Below are 17,725 nucleotides of genomic sequence, written 5' to 3'. Positions count from 1 at the left end.
GTGGTCAGAGGTCTAAAGCCACTATGAACAGAAACCGGCTCCAGGGGGCCTGTACTAAGAGCTGGCTATTTTGTTGTAAATATTAGATATCTCAGGGGACCTTAGAGTAGGGCTGCAACTGGCTCTCAGAAAGAAAACAAAAAATTGGAATATGGCAGGAGCTTGAGTGTTCCCTGTGCCTCTAAGGGGTTCCGGGCTTCTCCCTGCCTGTCTGTCTCAGCCTTCTTTCCCAATGACTGGCTTGTTTTGCTACTCAGGACTGAGGGTGGACATCCATACATCCATAACCCCAAATACGCAAGTCATGATTCCAGCTGTGTGGTGACTCTAATGTTTAATGTCTCAGGTGCATCCAAGGTACATACAAGAAATAAAATTAGATCAGCTGAGGACTCCTTATCTGCAATCAGATAAGTGATAATGTTTAGTCCCAATGTACATGCAGGATGTTAGAGAAACCATTCTGTGTCTCTCTGTGGATTAGAAAGAGGGGTGTGAGGAGATAAAATAGTTACTAGAGAATGGAGAATATCCTTGTGACATTTAAAGAAGCTTAGCAGCCTTTGAAGAATAAACAGAGGTGTAATCACTTTAGATTTTTTTTTAATTATTCTGAATGTAACAGGTGCTTACACTAACAGGTGCCAACAACAGAGGATATAAAAATGTAAAGAAAAGCCTCATGGTGCTCCTCTCATCTCATTTTTATTTGGTTACTTATTAATTCCTTTGTTCATTTAACAAATATTTATATTCTTATTGATTTCCTTTTATTTTAGAGAGAGAGGAGAGTGTGTGTGAAAGAAGGAAGAAGCATCAACTCGAAGTACTTGCTTCTAGTATGTGCCTAGACCAGACAAGGGCAAGGTTTTGAACCAGTGACCTTAGCATTCCAGGCCGGCGCTGTATCCGCTGCACCACCTCAGGCCAGGCCATTCCACAAATATTTAAAAAGTGCATAATACAGGCAAGTCAGCATGCTGGGCACAGCAAGCAGTTGGGAGAAGACATAATCCCTGCCTTTACAAACCTTAAAGTCTAAAGTATTTAAAAAATATTTTTCTGTGCATCTTTCCAGAAATATTCTGTGCATTTATAGGAAACGTATGTATGGCCATATTTTTAATTTACAGATTATTTTATATGCATTATATATAATGTCCTGAAACTAGCTTTTTAAAATTTAAAATATACATTTTGGACATATTTTTATGTTAGCAAATGTAAGCTCCTTCCTTCCTTTAAATATTTCATAGAATTATGGCCACATTTCCAATTTTTTTTATGATACGCTCAAATGTATAGGGAACTGTAGCTTTTTTATAACTCACCGTATTTTCCAATTAGTTCTTTCTCTGCTGTGCTTGGTAGATGGGATGGTGGGGTAAGGAGAAAGGAGATAAAACTGAAAGTCTTGCAAAGTCATTGTTGAGAGTTAAGGTGGTTTCGCTTAGTTGGAAAAACATCTTTAATGAACTCCATCTAATTTGGGTGGATGGTTAGTCTTTTGGGGTTTCTCCCTGTTGTTCGTCAGGAAGGCTCTCGGTATATCAGAAACAAGTCAAGACCGCATGGTGACAGGGAGAGAGCCTTATGCCATTGTCTGGATTCTCGGGGGTCTCTAGCTAGTCTGGTGGCCGGGTTTTATATACTGGTGTTCAAGAAGGGGCGTCCAGCTGGGCCAGGACCAGTCAGACTTTCTTGCTGACTTGGACCATCTCCACTCTAGCTGGTGCAATAGATCGTAAATCTGATCACATTCTCCTTCCGACCCCTGAATTAGACCACCTGTCCCCCCCACCACACACACACGCCTCTGTGGTGGGGTCTGTTCAGTTTGGTCCCCATGCAAGGGACCGAGACTCCATGGAAGGGACCGACCGGTTTTCAGCTCAGTGATGCTCTGCATCCTCAGAAGTTACCTGGACACAGGTGTTCTTTTCTGTGCTGCTGTCAAGTCTCTTTGCTCATAGCAGTTTCATTCTGGAAAGTTGCCAAGAGCTCTGACGTAAGCAATGGAACCGTTACTGCTAGAGGAAATATGGGGCTTATTTCCTGCCAGCCGCTGGTCACATTTTCGTCAAGTGATCAATACCTAACCTTGCTTTATGTATTTTTTTGTCCAAAGCACCTTATTTGATATATATATTGCTGATTTATTAACATGGAATTCATGGCCACCAGCACTGTAACTCATGCCCGAACAAAGTTGATATCATACACTTATTTTCTCTGGAAGACACATCACAGCCCTCTTGTGCTCATGAATAGCAGACAACACTTCAGCATTGTGCTCGGGGGTCAGAGGGGGCTATTATAAATAGTGCTATCAAAACTATAAGCACGAATATGCAGAAAATGTGACACTAAATAGATGCAAAAGGCCACGTGTTTATGATACGAGAACTGACAGAAGAAGGTAGTGTCCTCTTTCCTGATGTCAGTCGGGAATATGCACGTCGGGTGGCCCAAGTTTTTGCCACTTTGCACATGTCTACAAATGACCTATGCAAAGGCACTGTGCGTGTGAGGTGAGCATTTGGGAACTGAGCAGGTTGTGGATGGAGATCAGGAGAACTCAACAGCCCCTCCACCCTTCTCCTCCAGTCATTCTGTTTACTTTTCTGTGGCCAACCCATTGCTCTGGCCCCACCCAACACGAAGGTCCCTTCTCTATAGGGGGGATTTAGTTAGGTATTTAGTCAGTGATGTGTAGATGAATTTCTAGGTTATTGCTAGGTCATTTCTACATTTAAACTACTGAACAGTTTTTCATTAGACGTTTTAAAAACTATATTTGGCATCTTTGGGAGAAGAGAGCCATAGGAAAATGATCAGCACTGGAACCGCTGGGTGAGACAATATATGCATTTAAAATTCTGAGAAATAGTAGAAAATTGGCTTCTGAAGTATTGTGCCAATTTATTTCCTCTATATTGAGATAAAACTACAGAGAATACCACTATGCTGTACACCTGAAACTAATACAAAATGATACTGAATGTAAACTGTAATTGAAATTTTTTTTTTAAATACAGACTAAAATGGAACTATTAGTACCTGTGGGCAGTACCACTATGCATACATGCTCAGGAGTAGAGTATAACATTGATCTCACAGTTTTGCTGATAGTAAATGTTATAAAAATAAAATATTTTACCAATTAGGTGAAAAATATTAGGCCAGTTTTCAATTAGCATTTCTTCAAATATAACTAAGGCTGAGCGTCTTTTCGTGTTATTTGGCTCTCTTTGAACTGCCTTTGCCCATTTTCCTAGCCTAGTTGTCTCACTGCCATGTTTTTTTAAACAATAAAATTCTCCGTTTTTTGGTTATATTTAGTTTAAGAAGTGAACTATATATATAATATGGATGCATGGGGGAAATGTCAAAAGTGCAATGGAATAATTATAGGCACCAATCAAGTGCTGGAGACAAGAACCATGGACATTCAAGAGAAGGTTCAGTTCAGAATCTGAATATCTAGTATTTTTGCTACACTCTGTGGCTTGAATTTGGGTGCCCTGTCCTCTCCCTGGTTGGACAGCCTTACTGCTATACTAATCTAACACTCCCTCATTCATGCACATCCCAGGAAGGTCATGCCATCTTCAACGTAGCAGCGGTACAGAGGTCACAAACCAGAGCATCACCAGTCACACCCCACACCCCACTGCTGGCATCCACAGACACAGCTCAGACCACTGGAAGGGTGTTCATGTTGTCACTGCAGATTGGGGTGGTGACTTTTATCATTGATACCACAGTTCAAAACTCTCAGTGAGCTGGCAAGCACTGGGTTGGACTGGAATAGGCTGTGTTGAGAGAGGAAAGGTGATAGAGACTGAGGACGGGCAGGATTGCCTGGAGTTGGGACATGGCTAATTATATGGAACTATGAATTATTTGAATGGCAGCAGCTAAAAGGAATAAATGTAAATCTAGAAAGTGGTAGGCTGTGGTCAGATTGTGGACTTTGCCTATCAGCCTGTTTATCTGGGACCCCAAAGAGAAACTGTCTGGGCTGGCACAGGACAGGGAGAGGAAGTCATTGTTCTGAGCAGCAGCATCCTGGTGGCTCAGATCCAGCCACTGGGTTAGTGGGTCCTGGAGATGCAATGTACAGGCTCTGCCACTTTGCGCAGTTTATTTAATCTCTAAAAGTCTGTTTTCTTATCTATGAAATGGGGCCACTACTAATACAAACAACACAAGGTTACTGTGAGAATTATAGGAGATAGTGCACAAAAGTCTAGTTCTTAGAAGATACTCAGCTCTCCGTAAGTATTTGCAATTATTGATAGTGATAATTATTATCAGCGGCCTTTTTTCTTTTTCTTTTTTTTTTTTTCCTGAAGCTGGAAACGGGGAGGCAGTCAGACAGACTCCCGCATGCGCCTGACTGGGATCCACCCGGCATGGCCACCAGGGGGCGATGCTCTGCCCATCCGGGGCGTCACTCTGTCGCGACCAGAGCCACTCTAGCGCCTGGGGCAGAGGCCAAGGAGCCATCCCCAGCGCCTGGGCCATCTTTTGCTCCAATGGAGCCTCGGCTGCGGGAGGGGAAGAGAGAGACAGAGAGGAAGGAGAGGGGGAGGGGTGGAGAAGCAGATGGGCGCTTCTCCTGTGTGCCCTGGCCGGGAATCGAACCCAGGACTTCTGCATGCCAGGCCAACGCTCTACCACCGAGCCAACCGGCCAGGGCCCACGGCCTTTTTTTTAAAGAAGGAAAACAATACTTCTATCTTGAGAATCTAGATTTTAACATATTATTCTCTTACTATGTGCTACTTACATTTTTTTCAAATTTTCAAAATTGTACCACTTGCTAACATAGCCCACAGCCTGAAATATGATTAATGAACACTACTTAAAATATTAAAACATCCAAACAACAGTCTACCTATAAATGGGTAACAATCAGAAGCATCTTATACATAACAATGAAGAATAAAAATAGCCTTCCTGGCTCATCTGACATAGGTGGAATTTTGCATTTGCTGCTCAAGTTTAGGAAAGTAGCAAATTTAATCACCTGTGGTCACAGAAGTGTAGAGACAGAAATAGTCCTTTTCTAAAATACTGTGTTCTTTCTTCACCGAGAGGGAAGCCAGCCCCTAGACTGTTGACTCAGATGTGACAAAGCATATGCAAATAAAAGCTATCTCTACCTTCTGAGAATTTATGGTGTGGTTAGGTGGATAAGTTACTGTAGTTTGGTTAAAAGACCTCAGAATTTGGAGTTTGAAAAAGGAAGGTTAAGTCCAGAATCTACCCCTTATGAAGTGGGACCTTGGACATTCTCCTCTGTTTGAGCATTTTCTCAATGTAAAGTTGAAATAAAAAACTTATTCATAGAGTAGGGGTGATAATCAAATAAGTACAGAGCATACTCTGCAGGGACCAGGTAAATGCAATATTCTAGAGTTTTGTAAAAACAGTGGAAGAAATGTGTGAGGCCAGAACTTGATTCTTGCCTGTTCTTGCAACTCAACAATAGAATCAACGTTTTCTTCCCTGGGCCTTGGTTTCTTCGTCAGTACAACAAGACTGGGCTGGATGAATGGTTCTTACACTTCGGCATGTGTCAGAATCACTTGGTGAATTAATCCAAACACAGATTTATAGGCTCTGCTCATACAGGTTCTGACTCAGGAACCTGGGAATTTGCATTTGTGATGTGTTTTATCAACTTCCCCGGTGATGTTGGTCCAGGGGCCTCTCTTTGAGAATCACTGAACGAGATCATCCGTTCCCAACTTTTTCAAGTCAGTAGAGATGTCCTTCTTATTTTAAATTAGAGGCCCTAGTAGTCTTTGTCATTAAAATGGCTGCACTTTTAAATAAATGATTTAAAAAAGAAATACCCACTATGACTCTAGTGAATTTCAAATAAATTGTTATTTTTTAAAGTTTATTCCTTTATGAAGCATGCTATAGGTGTTTCATAAGGAATGTTGACCTTGGAAAGTTCCCTGAATCAGAAATTGAATACAAGGCTCACTTCCCTGGATCTAGTGGGAATGCATTTGGACAACCAAAAGTCGCATCGACAGCAGAGTGAATTACATGTTTAAGTGGCTGTATCCCCCAAATGATGGATCTCCAAGAAATAATCAGATTGACTGAATTGGTCAGTCTATTTAGACAAGCAGATAACTGCATCACAACTCATTTGTTCTTAGCCACGTGATAGAATTATTAACTGTCCGTGACTTGGTCAGAACCATATGCCTCAGCCAGAGAGTTTATTTTCCTCGAAAACCCCTCTCAATGCCCTTTCCCTGTATCCTTGCTCACAAAACAAACTTGGCACTGAGGGTCTTGGTGGCAAAGTGGCTCTTTGGTAGCGGATCTCTGAAAGAGAGGCCATGTGTTATTCCTTTGACGATGAAGTTCAACTCATGCCTGCCCTGGTTGTATTAATGCTTCAGTAGGTAGCAGCAAAGCTTAACACTTATTTTATCTGTTGGTATGACAAGTGACAGAAAATGATTATTTATAAAAATTAAATGCATTTTTTTACAGATCTCTTTATTTAAATTTACAATTATTTTTGTGAAATCTGTAAGTTTTTGCCCTGGCCAGATAGGTTGGTTGGTTAGAGCATCGCCCTGATATGCAGAGGTTGCAGTAAAATCAACAAATACTTACTTTTTAAAAACCTGAAAGTTTTAAAGAATCTGAATTGATTTAATATGTATAAGAACTCTTGAGACAGGTAGAAAAAATGCTTAAGAAACCTCAGATAAGGGTCACATAAATGGTGGTCAAAATGGAAGATCAAGATTCTTAATAGGGACAAGGGGTTTTAAGGAATAAGAATGCCAAGAAATGAGGCAAACAAAAAAAAATATCACAGGACTAACTGAATAGAAATGCTAAGTGCAGAGAGTCAAGCAGCATTAATCCAAATGGAAAAGCACGGTATAAAAAGTGAGTTACCATGTGAGTGCCATCATTTGAGGGGTTAGGATAAGAGTCCCACCCATTCATTCAGTAATATTTGATAAATGCATCAACTCTGACAGAATAGGGAATGCTTTGCCTGGTGCAAGTTCTGACCACTGAGTACAGGTTCATAACTCAAAGGCTTATTTGTTCCAGACAGTTAACTTAGCTGACGGAGAGAAACCTGGTGGGAAGTGAGAGAAACGGAGTGGACATGACCTTCTTCTACATTGGGCAGCTACTGAAGGACACCACAGAATGTTAAACCAGTTGGTTAGGTCCTCTAGTTATTAGAAGAGGTAGGGATATTTTTATGGAAATTGTTCCTTTAAAAAATTTGAATATTAATAAAAGAAAATAAAAAAGCAAAACTCCAACAGTGTGTAGGTCAAACAAAATATTGTTTTTCTAGTCAATGATACTAAGACTCAGAGAAGAAGGGACTTGCCTAAAGGTCAGCAGAGCCAGGATTAGGTGTGGGGTCCGATAGTTCACTGCTGCCTCTTGTAAAAAAAAGTAGTCTATGTTCTGTTCTTTCCGCTGTCCTATCAACAAAGTGGAGAAGTGCTAATTCCCAGATAATACTATTTAGATAGATGTGTACAAGTTCAAGAGTAGCTGCTAGCAAGCCGGTGCTAGCATTCTGTACACACTATAAAAAACTTGGCTCGTTTTCTTCTCGAAAGCATCTTTAAAGAAAGATGTTGTTTAAGGATACAAACTTGTAACTAGTAGATAAGTCCTGGAGATCTAAGGCACAGTCCAGTGATTATAGACAATAATAGAGTATTATGAACAGCGGACTCGTGAAGAGATGAGATCTTAATTATTCCCACCGCAGAAATAAAATGTTTATGTGAAGCGATGGAAGTGCTGGCTGATCCTATAATGGCAATTACGTTGTATTATCTGAATGTATAAAATCAACATGTTGTTGATTCTACAGTGCTCTATGTCATAATGTATTTCAGTGAAAAAAAAGGAAAGTGTCACTATTATTGCATGAACTTTCCAAGAAACAGAATTCCCAGATTTGCTTCTCAAAGCAGAGAGCCTCATTTCCCAGGTTCTCCGACGGCACAGGGAGGTTCAGGGGAGAAATGCTTGGTGACTCATAGAAGGGAGAAGGGAGAACTGTCTTCTGAGGCGATGAATTCTGGAGTGCATTTCAGGGGAAGAAAGCAGCAGCCAGCAGAAAAACTTAAAACCTTGATGATCTTGAGCTCCAGACACTGTCTTAGAGACAACGCTGCTCATGCTACTTGGCATCAGCTGCCTGTGATGCCAGGGACTCCCTGAGGCTTGGCAGAACCTGCCGGGAAGGGACCAACACCAGGGAAAGTTGCTAATTATTCTGAGTGCCTTGTTCCATCTTATTCTTATGTCTGTTCCAACTACCAGCTTCTGAATTAACATTATGGAGGAAGCTCCCTATTTTCCAATAGTGGAGAAATAACTTGAGGAAAACAACATGATTTTAGGGATTCAAAGATAGAGGGTCCGAGAAAAAGACATCATAATTGGAAAATCTATGTTCTGGCCTCGGGTCTGTCATTGCCAGGATGTGTGACCTTGGACATGTCACTTCTCCTTTCTGGGCCTGAATTGCTTCAAAGAAAAGAAGGGCTTAAACTAGGTCATTTAAAATTCTAATTTTAAATAAATAAAAATGTTTCTTTGCCAATATGATCACAAAGTGCCTAGTGTCCATTGCCACATGTTTACACACAAGTTCTGTCTGAACCAAAGAACCAGTGACCTATGGTGACATTTCAGGCATTAGTAGAGGAGATGGTTTTAGCCAGAGAAGACCTTTCTATATGTCACCCACAGCTCTGGGAAAGGACATTCCCACTGGCCTCCGGGCTTTATATATTTCTGTCCTCCTGACATTCTGTGAACCTCAGAGGTCCAGTGGGAGACCAAACACCTTTGCAGTTGGAACCCTGCCAAGCGGTCTTGGCATCCTTCCATCAATGGGATACTTAGGACCTTTCGGAGGTAGGCCCTTCTGTCACTGTGCCCTCTTGAGGAAGGGGTGAGAGACCAAGATCACCACTTCACATCCCCAAGCCAAGTTCCTCGTCCTCTGGGTGGTCAAATCTAAAGGAAGACTGAACAGGAATCCGGGCTTCAAACTCTAATGTGAATCCTGGAAGAATTATTTTTCTAAAACAGAAGATTAGAGGGTACTTTTTACTTGCTTTCCCTGTAAACCAAAAGCATGCTTATAATGTTTAGCCTTGACTGGGTGGAGCTGATTTTCCCCCTGGGAGCACTTATTGCTACTTTTTAAATTATTATCATTGCTGCAGCGAGCTTAATTATTATTTTTGATGTATGTAGTGTTGCATTTGTGCCATGCCCTGTGCTAAGTGATGCAAGGTCATTGTCCTCCTTATTCTTTCACTAATATAAGGAACACGCTGTCTGAAATGATCTGCCTTGTTCATTCACAGGACCTAGAGGATAGCCTGTCCTATAGTACTCCAGCCTGCTGGGAACTACCAGTGTCACCTGGAAAAAAAACCCTACTCAAAACACAAACTTAGCCTGACCAGGCGGTGGCGCAGTGGATAGAGCGTGGGACTGGGACGCGGAGGACTCATGTTCAAGACCCCGAGGTCACCAGCTTGAGCACGGGCTCATCTGGTTTGAGCAAAAGCTCACCAGCTTGTACCCAAGGTCTCTGGCTCAAGCAAGGGGTTACTGGGTCTGCTGAAGGCCCACGGTCAAGGCACCTATGAGAAAGCAATCAATGAACAACTAAGGTGTCACAATGAAAAACTGATGATTGATGCTTCTCATCTCTCTTCCTTCCCGTCTGTCTGCCCCTATCTATCCCTTTCTCTGACTCTCTGTCTATGTAAAAAAAAAAAAAAAAAAGACACAAACTTATGTCAAGAGTAAGAGGAGTGGGGGCTTGTCAAGAGAAGCAGAGAAGACCTGAATTTCCTTCTCCCTTAGCTTTTACTGATCAGAAGCAGAACAGAGGTACCAGGATTACAAGGGAGGGAGGCCAGGTGATAAGGGGAAAGAATGACTAATGGCCATTTTGCTGACATGGAGAAGGGGCTAATTTGGGTCAGTACATTCTTTTTCTTTTGCTAATTAACAAGCACAAAGGAAGGGGGCAATCTAGGACCTCTAGGCTAATTTTCTAAAGCCCGTTCACATGCATTCCTTTGTGTCTGCACTAAGGTCACTCACTCATACAGCTTTTTGGTGTTTGCACCCAAGAGACATTCACTCAGGGCTTTTAACTAAAGTGCCTCAATCCAAGTCATAGAGGGTGCAAGGTTAAATGGATGATTCCCTACACTGTCCTCATTAACTTTGTTCAACAAAAGGAATGAATTGCCAACGGGCCGTCATCCATGTGGTTCTCGCTAATGTTCTTCATGCCATTCTTTGCTTTGTTGCTCCTGTCCCTTTTTAAGATCTAAGCTTAGATGTCACTTCTTTTGAAAGCCATTCACTGCTTCCCCAATCTATAGTAGTAAGTTCTCCCTTTTGAAATGCTAGACTTTCCCTTATAGTACATATTGCAAGTAGTCATCCTATATTTACACTTATTGAATGCTTCTCTCTCCTTGGAGCTTACACTTCATTAGGGGAAGGACAGAGCTTTTATTGCTGGTCATTGTATTCCCTGTAATTACCACTGTGTCTGCAACACAGAAGGTGCCCATAAATACTGGTTAAAAAAATCAGTCCATGGGGGTAGGTCACACTAACCTCGTTTTATTAATGATGAACTTGAGACTCAATGAAATGACTCAGGGTCACATAATAAACACCAGGGCTCACTTAAAAAGCCATGGTATTGACCCAGCTATAACTTTATATTCACTGTCAGTTGTGGTGAGGTGTCTACAGATTTCATCTCTTAGCGCTTGTACAGCCCCACCAGGTAGCTTTTTATTATTGCTATTAAGTGAAGACTCTGAGGCCCAGTGACCTGCCTAAGTTCATGAGGCGAGCGAGTGATGGGACCTGGCATGTATTTGACCTCAGAGTCCATGTTATCTCTAGTAGGCCATGCTGCCTGGTACATCACCCTGGTGTGAGCACGTGCTCACATACGTGTCGTAGGCACCCATGTGTGCTTGTGTGTATTTAAACACAAAAGTTTAAATCTCTAGTCTGGGTGCTGGCCAACCCTCAGCCCAGCAAGTGTCTTCTCTCTCCATAAACCTGATAAGGGCAGTGGAATAACACAGATGAGTCTCTGCCAACATGTTTTGGTCCCAAATGCTTTTGCTTGCTCGACCATATGGCTCTTTAAGAGTTGCTTACAAATATTAGGTGAGACTGGAGAACAATAATTAAAAGTCATAGATCACAAGTTAATTAATCCCTAGCCTCAATCACACCTGGCCACCAAAACACTCAACTTCCATGAATGACCTGCCAACCACAGGCCAAGAAAACAGACACGAAACAGGCTCCCCCCGCCGGGTGGCAATCCTGACAGCCCGCCATGCCGGCAGAGCCATTTAGTGTATCACAAGCACTTTTCTATTCATAATCTTTTTGTTTTCCAACTTCACAAAGAGTTGTAGTCAGCTTGCTCAAGCAGGTATTAACATTTGTTTGGTGTGTTTTGTTTGGTGACATTTAATGACCCATTAAATAAATGCCAGGATCTTTGCCAAGTCCTTTAGCTTTCCTATGCCATTTAGTCCTTGCAGAAGCTCTGTAAACCAGAGACTATTATCATTCTTGGTCTCTAGATGAAGAAGCTGAGGTTTGGAGAAGTCCAGTGTCAGCGCCATCATTTTCTGCTGTTAGCAAGGACCCTTGAGAATGTGCTGTACCAATTGCCCTGGTTCTGGTTCTGATGAGAACTCAATAAAATATACAATAGCGTAGTCCCCCACTTTACAGGTAAAGGGACTGTAATTCAGAAAGATCAAGTGACTTCTCCAAGGTCATGCAGCTGGTGAGGGCAGAGGCAGGACTTAAACTTGGACAGCAGGGTCTTCAGAGCTCAAACTCCTTTAACTGCTTATTCCATAGCGTCTCTGGGCTAACTCTGACTTACGACCCTTACTTCATCTCCTGTTCACACTGATGAATCATCATTCTGTCTCTATCACATGCAGGATCTGAGAATATTTCTTTCCTTGCTAAAGTTTCCCAATATGCATGAAGAAGCAATTAACTCCTAAATGGTAGGACTTAACTTTCCCCATGTGATAGAGGAGGTAAAGAAAAAAAAAAAGGCATATAGTTAGGAAGTTTCAGAGAGCATAACATTGTGTCCGACTGTGGGGCTTCCAGTGATGGCTAGCTGGGAATGATCAGAGCGAACACCCACGAACCTTCCCATGTGTCTTCCCGGGACAGAGCACAGTTTCGGATGAGCGAGAGCAGTTGCTCCGGCAGAAGCAGCGCCATATGGTGATTAATTAGGACCAGGTGTCAGAATGATTGGCAGCCTGAGGTTTGGCTGAGGCTTTGCAGATGGCAAGGGAAGGAGGCACCCTTCATACCTGGAGCTGTTCTGGGCTGGCAGGTGGGCACTGTGGGTTTGAGTCTGCCAGTGGCATCCCAGTGGAAAAGAACATCAAACCTGGAGTGATGAGACACCTGGTTTTAGTCTTAGCTTTTACTGTATCTACTTAAGGTCTTTAATTTCCTTGTCTGTAAAGTGAGGGAGGAAGACCTTTTCAACTATTTTTATGTGTAAAAGCCCCCTGAGACATCTGATTCATTCATTCCCATGCAACCAGTGTTAAGTAAGCACAAGCCAGGTGCCTTCAGCTACACTTAAGTTTGGAGATGGACCAAAGTGGATGTTTATGAACTTCTGTGCCATGAGTAGGCTTTTCAGTAAGCCTATCCTAAATCTCCTTGAGTTTTCTCAAAAAGAAAAGAAAAAATAATCACACACACACACACACACACACACACACATTCGGTTAAATGTGCTTTGTAACCTCTAACACAGTGTGTGGAAAGCTCTTTCCGCAAAGGGCCAGATGGTAAATATTTTAGGCATTATGGGCTAGATGATCATTCTCTTTATCTCAGCTATTCAACTGTGCCATTATAGTGCAAAAGCAGTCACAGGCGACCCATAAATGAACGAGAAGGACTTTCAGTTCCTCTGATCCCTTGTCTTAAGTGACGTATGAATGCGCAATGCTGTTGCCTTCATTCGTTCGTCGTCACTAACTGCTCCTCGCTCTCAGCATCCTGCTGGAGACCCCCGTCCTCTGCACAGAAGTCCCCAGTATCTCCGTCCTATTCTGGCAGAGCGCTTTTCCCGACTCCTCCAGACCAAACAGCTTGGACCATGCACTGGGAACCTAGTGGTAACATTAGTAGTCCTGCTTATTACTTACTGAGTTAACAGTGCTTAGAAAGTTCTTTTTTTTTTTTTTCAGCTCTTTGCATGGAAGGAGGGTCAGGCCCCAGCTCAGATATCACCTTCCCCAGAGAGATAGTTCCCATTCTTAGCATGGCACCTCTCAATTTTCTGCATGGGTCATATTGCTGAGACAGTACTGAGCTCACCAGCTTTTACGTGCTCTATCGGTGTGCCTGGCACAGAGGAGGGCCTCAGGGGATGTTAAAGTTATTCTTCCAAATCATCTAGTCCTTTAGAATGGAAGCTACGTGAAAGCTTGAGCTGTGTCTGTCTTGTTCCCAGCATCTAACAATTCCTTGCGTAGTGTACACAGTAGATATTTGCTGAGGAAATTGGTGCATGGATTGCCGACTCTGAGCCAGCCTTTACACTAAAGTATTTTGCATATATTTTCTTACTGAGTCCCCAGGACACCTCTCTGAGGTAGGTCCTGCTCTTCGCAGAGGGGGAAAACTAAAAGCGGGAAATAATGCCTAAAATCACAGCGCTATGCCTCATTCTAACCTTGGTCTGCCTGGATCCCAAGTCTAGATTCTTGGCTCTTTTATCATTTTGCTTTTTGTGATTCTTTCTTGGTCAAAAGCACCTGCTTCCTCATTTGCTTCTGAATGTGTTTTATTTACTCTAATGGAAGCTGATATTCCCAAAGGGAGGGGGGCATTGCTCATTTCCTTTCACCGCATTTCGAGCAGAAGATTAATATTATTTTGCACATTACTTGACTGGCACTGATGAAATTCTTTCCTCTGTGCTTTGGTACCACGTGGGGATTTCTATTCTTCTCCGAATGGAGTTGCTTATAGTTCTATTGTAATACCTCTTCCCCTGTCCTCAGGGCCCACCCTCAGGGACTGAATGCACTTTGAATACCGCAAATACAAAGACTTGGCATCTCTAAATAGCCCAGTAATTACAGGTGGTACCTCACCGGCTTGGGGGGAGCTGAGGCCTCCAGTTTAACTAACCCGGGGCTGTTCCCAGCTGGGGCCAGGCTGGGGAAGGGGTGAAGCAGCTTTCACTCTGCAATACCAGGGTGAAGGCAGGTGCATGTGTATGTCCGTAGTACTTTGGACAGAACATGGACAGTTGGTGCTTTTCCCCGAAGGTTCACTGGATCTGCTCCCACCATGCAGAGAGCTCGCAGAATGGAGGCTCTCAGCCAGCAGGGGCCAGCTCGCACATGTGGTCACGGTGCTGTGTTGAATTAAGGGTGAGGAAGAGGGACAGTGTGAATCTAGGTGCAAGGCATTGAAGGTTTTTCCTCTATCTGTCAGTAGGCTTTCATTCCAGAGGTTCGAGGTGGGGATGTTGCTGGTAGAAAAGGAATCTTTCCATGGGGTCACAAGGAAAGCATTCCAAGGACCCGTGTGTGGGGGATTGAGGTGGCGTATGATGAGGTTTACGGTAGAGGCAAAATCAGAGGACTGCCCCCTGGGTTTCCAGTGTTCTCTCCATCTGTCCCGCTGTGGAGAAATCCAGCCTTGTCTTATCAAGCCCAGAAATAGGGCCAGTGTCCCGACATTTTGCACCACTGGTTCAGTCGATGTCTGTCCTTGTCCTCATATAGGTAGTTTAGTTGGTTCCCAGCTGCGCTTTGGCTGATGCTGTGCCGAGGCCCACAGGGCAGCCAGGTGCCAGGTAGCTGTTAGGGCTGCATGGGCGCTATGGAGAGAGAATGTGTTGAGGGCACAGGGCGAGTATGTGTTACTGGGGGAGAGAGAAAGAAAGAGGAAAGGGAGCCTTTGTTAGGCTCTGATTATATTATTTCGGGCCTGGAAAGGTCCAGTCACTTTATCAAACTAACCAATCAACTTCCCAGCCTTTTGCATATAAGTGTTGGATCCTACCCCCAACCAATTCATTTCCTAGATCTTCAGGAATTCTGTGTTCCTCAGCCAATCCGGTCCTTTTCCCAGACCAGGCCCAACCCCGTATGTAACCATTTTTGGCTTCTACTGAGGCTGCCTCAAAGTAGAAGCCTACGCCATCTTGGCTTCTACTGCATATGTCCAAAAATTCAGCATCTTCTGGTTTCTACTGGGCATGTGCCCAACAGAGAAATGCTTCCTCCGTACACAGCGGGGAGGGGGGTGTTATCCCTTTAGCAGAGTAATGCTGGGATCCGCTGGGCAGCCTATGAATGCTGCAACTTCCTCGTGAAGCAGTCTTATTATATAATTCAGCTCCCTCAATTTTTATGATTAATATTTGATTCCCTTTGCCTCCTCCCTTTATTAATAAATATCTAGCTACCTACGCTAACAATGACACCTCATCTTTTTTGTCATGCACCTTCTTAACATGGGGTAAAACCATCCTCAGAGTTTTGTCCAACAAACCTCTCAAATTGCTGCTCTAGGTTTTGCTCAGGACACACTCAACTGGCAGAAAGGTTGCTCATGATTTTTTTGTGTGTGTCCCTACAAACAACAAATGCTTACGTATCAGAGCAGCTCGCTCACTGGACTTAGCCTCAAAAAACTTTTAACTACTTTTATTTAATAGCCATTTTACATACTGTGTGTGAGGCTTGATATTTAGCCCTAGGTATTAAAAAAAAGTACTTATTATCATCATGATTGCAATTATTGTAACAAAAGCAATAACATTTTTTTGAGCACATCCTGTGAACCAGGTGCTATTCTCAGTGATGGGAATGCATTATCTCTTGTAAATTATAGTATAAAGAGGATTTTATTACCTATTCTGTTTGGCAGATGAGGAAACTAAGGCATAGACACGTGATTCCTGGCTTGAAAAAGCTGCCTGTCAAATAGGGGAGAGAAGACGTGGGTACACACGATCAAAATACAGAGCAGAGGGCGATAAGCGTCCTATCCAAGGTGAACTGAAATTAAACATCTTTGTGTAGATGGAATATACTCAGCAGATAGATCACCTGCTCTCCTCCCACCCATGCGACAGACACTGCTAATTAATCATGCTACTCTTTTCTGCATATTAGGTCCCAAATATAGACTCAGAATTTCTTTCCTCAAAGCTTTCTGATAGCTATGCCAACTGATCAGTTTTCATCTGAAATAATTGCTTGTCATTTCTGACCAATGAGCTGTTTCTAACAGAGGCATGGAAAAAAAAAAAAAAAAGAACATCCTTAGTTGGTATTTGAAATCCATCCATTCATCCATTCATTCATTCATCCATTCATTCAACAAATATCAATTGAAAATCTTTCTACTTTGTTGCTTAGAAATATGGCAATGCCTGAAATAAGGGCCTGCTCTTGAGAAGAGGGAGTAGATAATAATTTTTGAAACACTCATTGATACAGATCTTTTTTTGAATTCAAGGTGAAAACAAAACAAAACAACCCTGCACACACCACCTCAGTCAGTCTTAATCACATCGTTCCACTTTTATTATCTCACCATACATATTACCACCAGAAATTATCTTCCGTGTGTGTTTTCTTATTTTTCTTGCTTTGTGATGATATAGGCCTTTTCTGTTTGTTCATCATCATACTTCCCTGCCTAGAGCAGTGCGATCAAATGGAAAATACAGTATTAATCTTTGTCAAATGAGTATTGAATGAAGAGATTTAGAGCGGCAGACTGGCCCAATGGTGGCTCTCGTTTTTCGCAAGTTTAAGATCCTGGAGGTCTTCTTTTTGCCATCAGGACAAAATTTCACCTCCTTCACATGACCTAAGAGATCTTTGTTAACCAAACCCTGAGGACCTTTTTTAGCTTGAGCTCTGGCCGCTGTCTACCTTTGTCTCTACACTTTAGGCGTGTGGACATTGTTGACTGTATTTGTGTTGTCTCAGGGATTCCTTTTTTCTACCAGATAACTCAGGCATGGCCAACATACAGCCCACGGGCCACATCCAGCCCACGTAATGAGTTTATGTGGCCTGCGATTAAATTTTTAATATTCTCGCCCTGGCCCGTTGGCTCAGCGGTAGAGCGTCAGCCTGGCGTGCGGGGGACGCAGGTTCAATTCCTGGCCAGGGCACATAGGAGAAGCGCCCATTTGCTTCTCCACCCCCACCCCCCTCCTTCCTCTCTGTCTCTCTCTTCCCCTCCTGCAGCAAAGGCTCCATTGGAGCAAGGATGGCCCGGGCGCTGGGGATGGCTCCTTGGCCTCTGCCCCAGGCGCTAGAGTGGCTCTGGTCACGGCAGAGCATCGCCCCCTGGTGGGCAGAGCGTCGCCCCTGGTGGGTGTGCCGGGTGGATCCTAGTTGGGCACATGCGGGAGTCTGACTGTCTCTCCCCGTTTCCAGCTTCAGAAAAATACAAAAAAAAAAATTTAATATTCTCCTCACGACGCACTGTGGAAATGAAATAAGTGGTTCTTTTAAATCTTTATACATAAACTACGATATCTTCAGTCATCTTCAGCTCAACTTATATTTATGAACAAACTTTTTCT

The sequence above is a fragment of the Saccopteryx bilineata genome, chromosome 4, assembly GCF_036850765.1.
Source record: "Saccopteryx bilineata isolate mSacBil1 chromosome 4, mSacBil1_pri_phased_curated, whole genome shotgun sequence".
Taxonomy (NCBI): Eukaryota; Metazoa; Chordata; class Mammalia; order Chiroptera; family Emballonuridae; genus Saccopteryx; species Saccopteryx bilineata.
Note: the sequence above shows the minus strand (reverse complement) of the source record.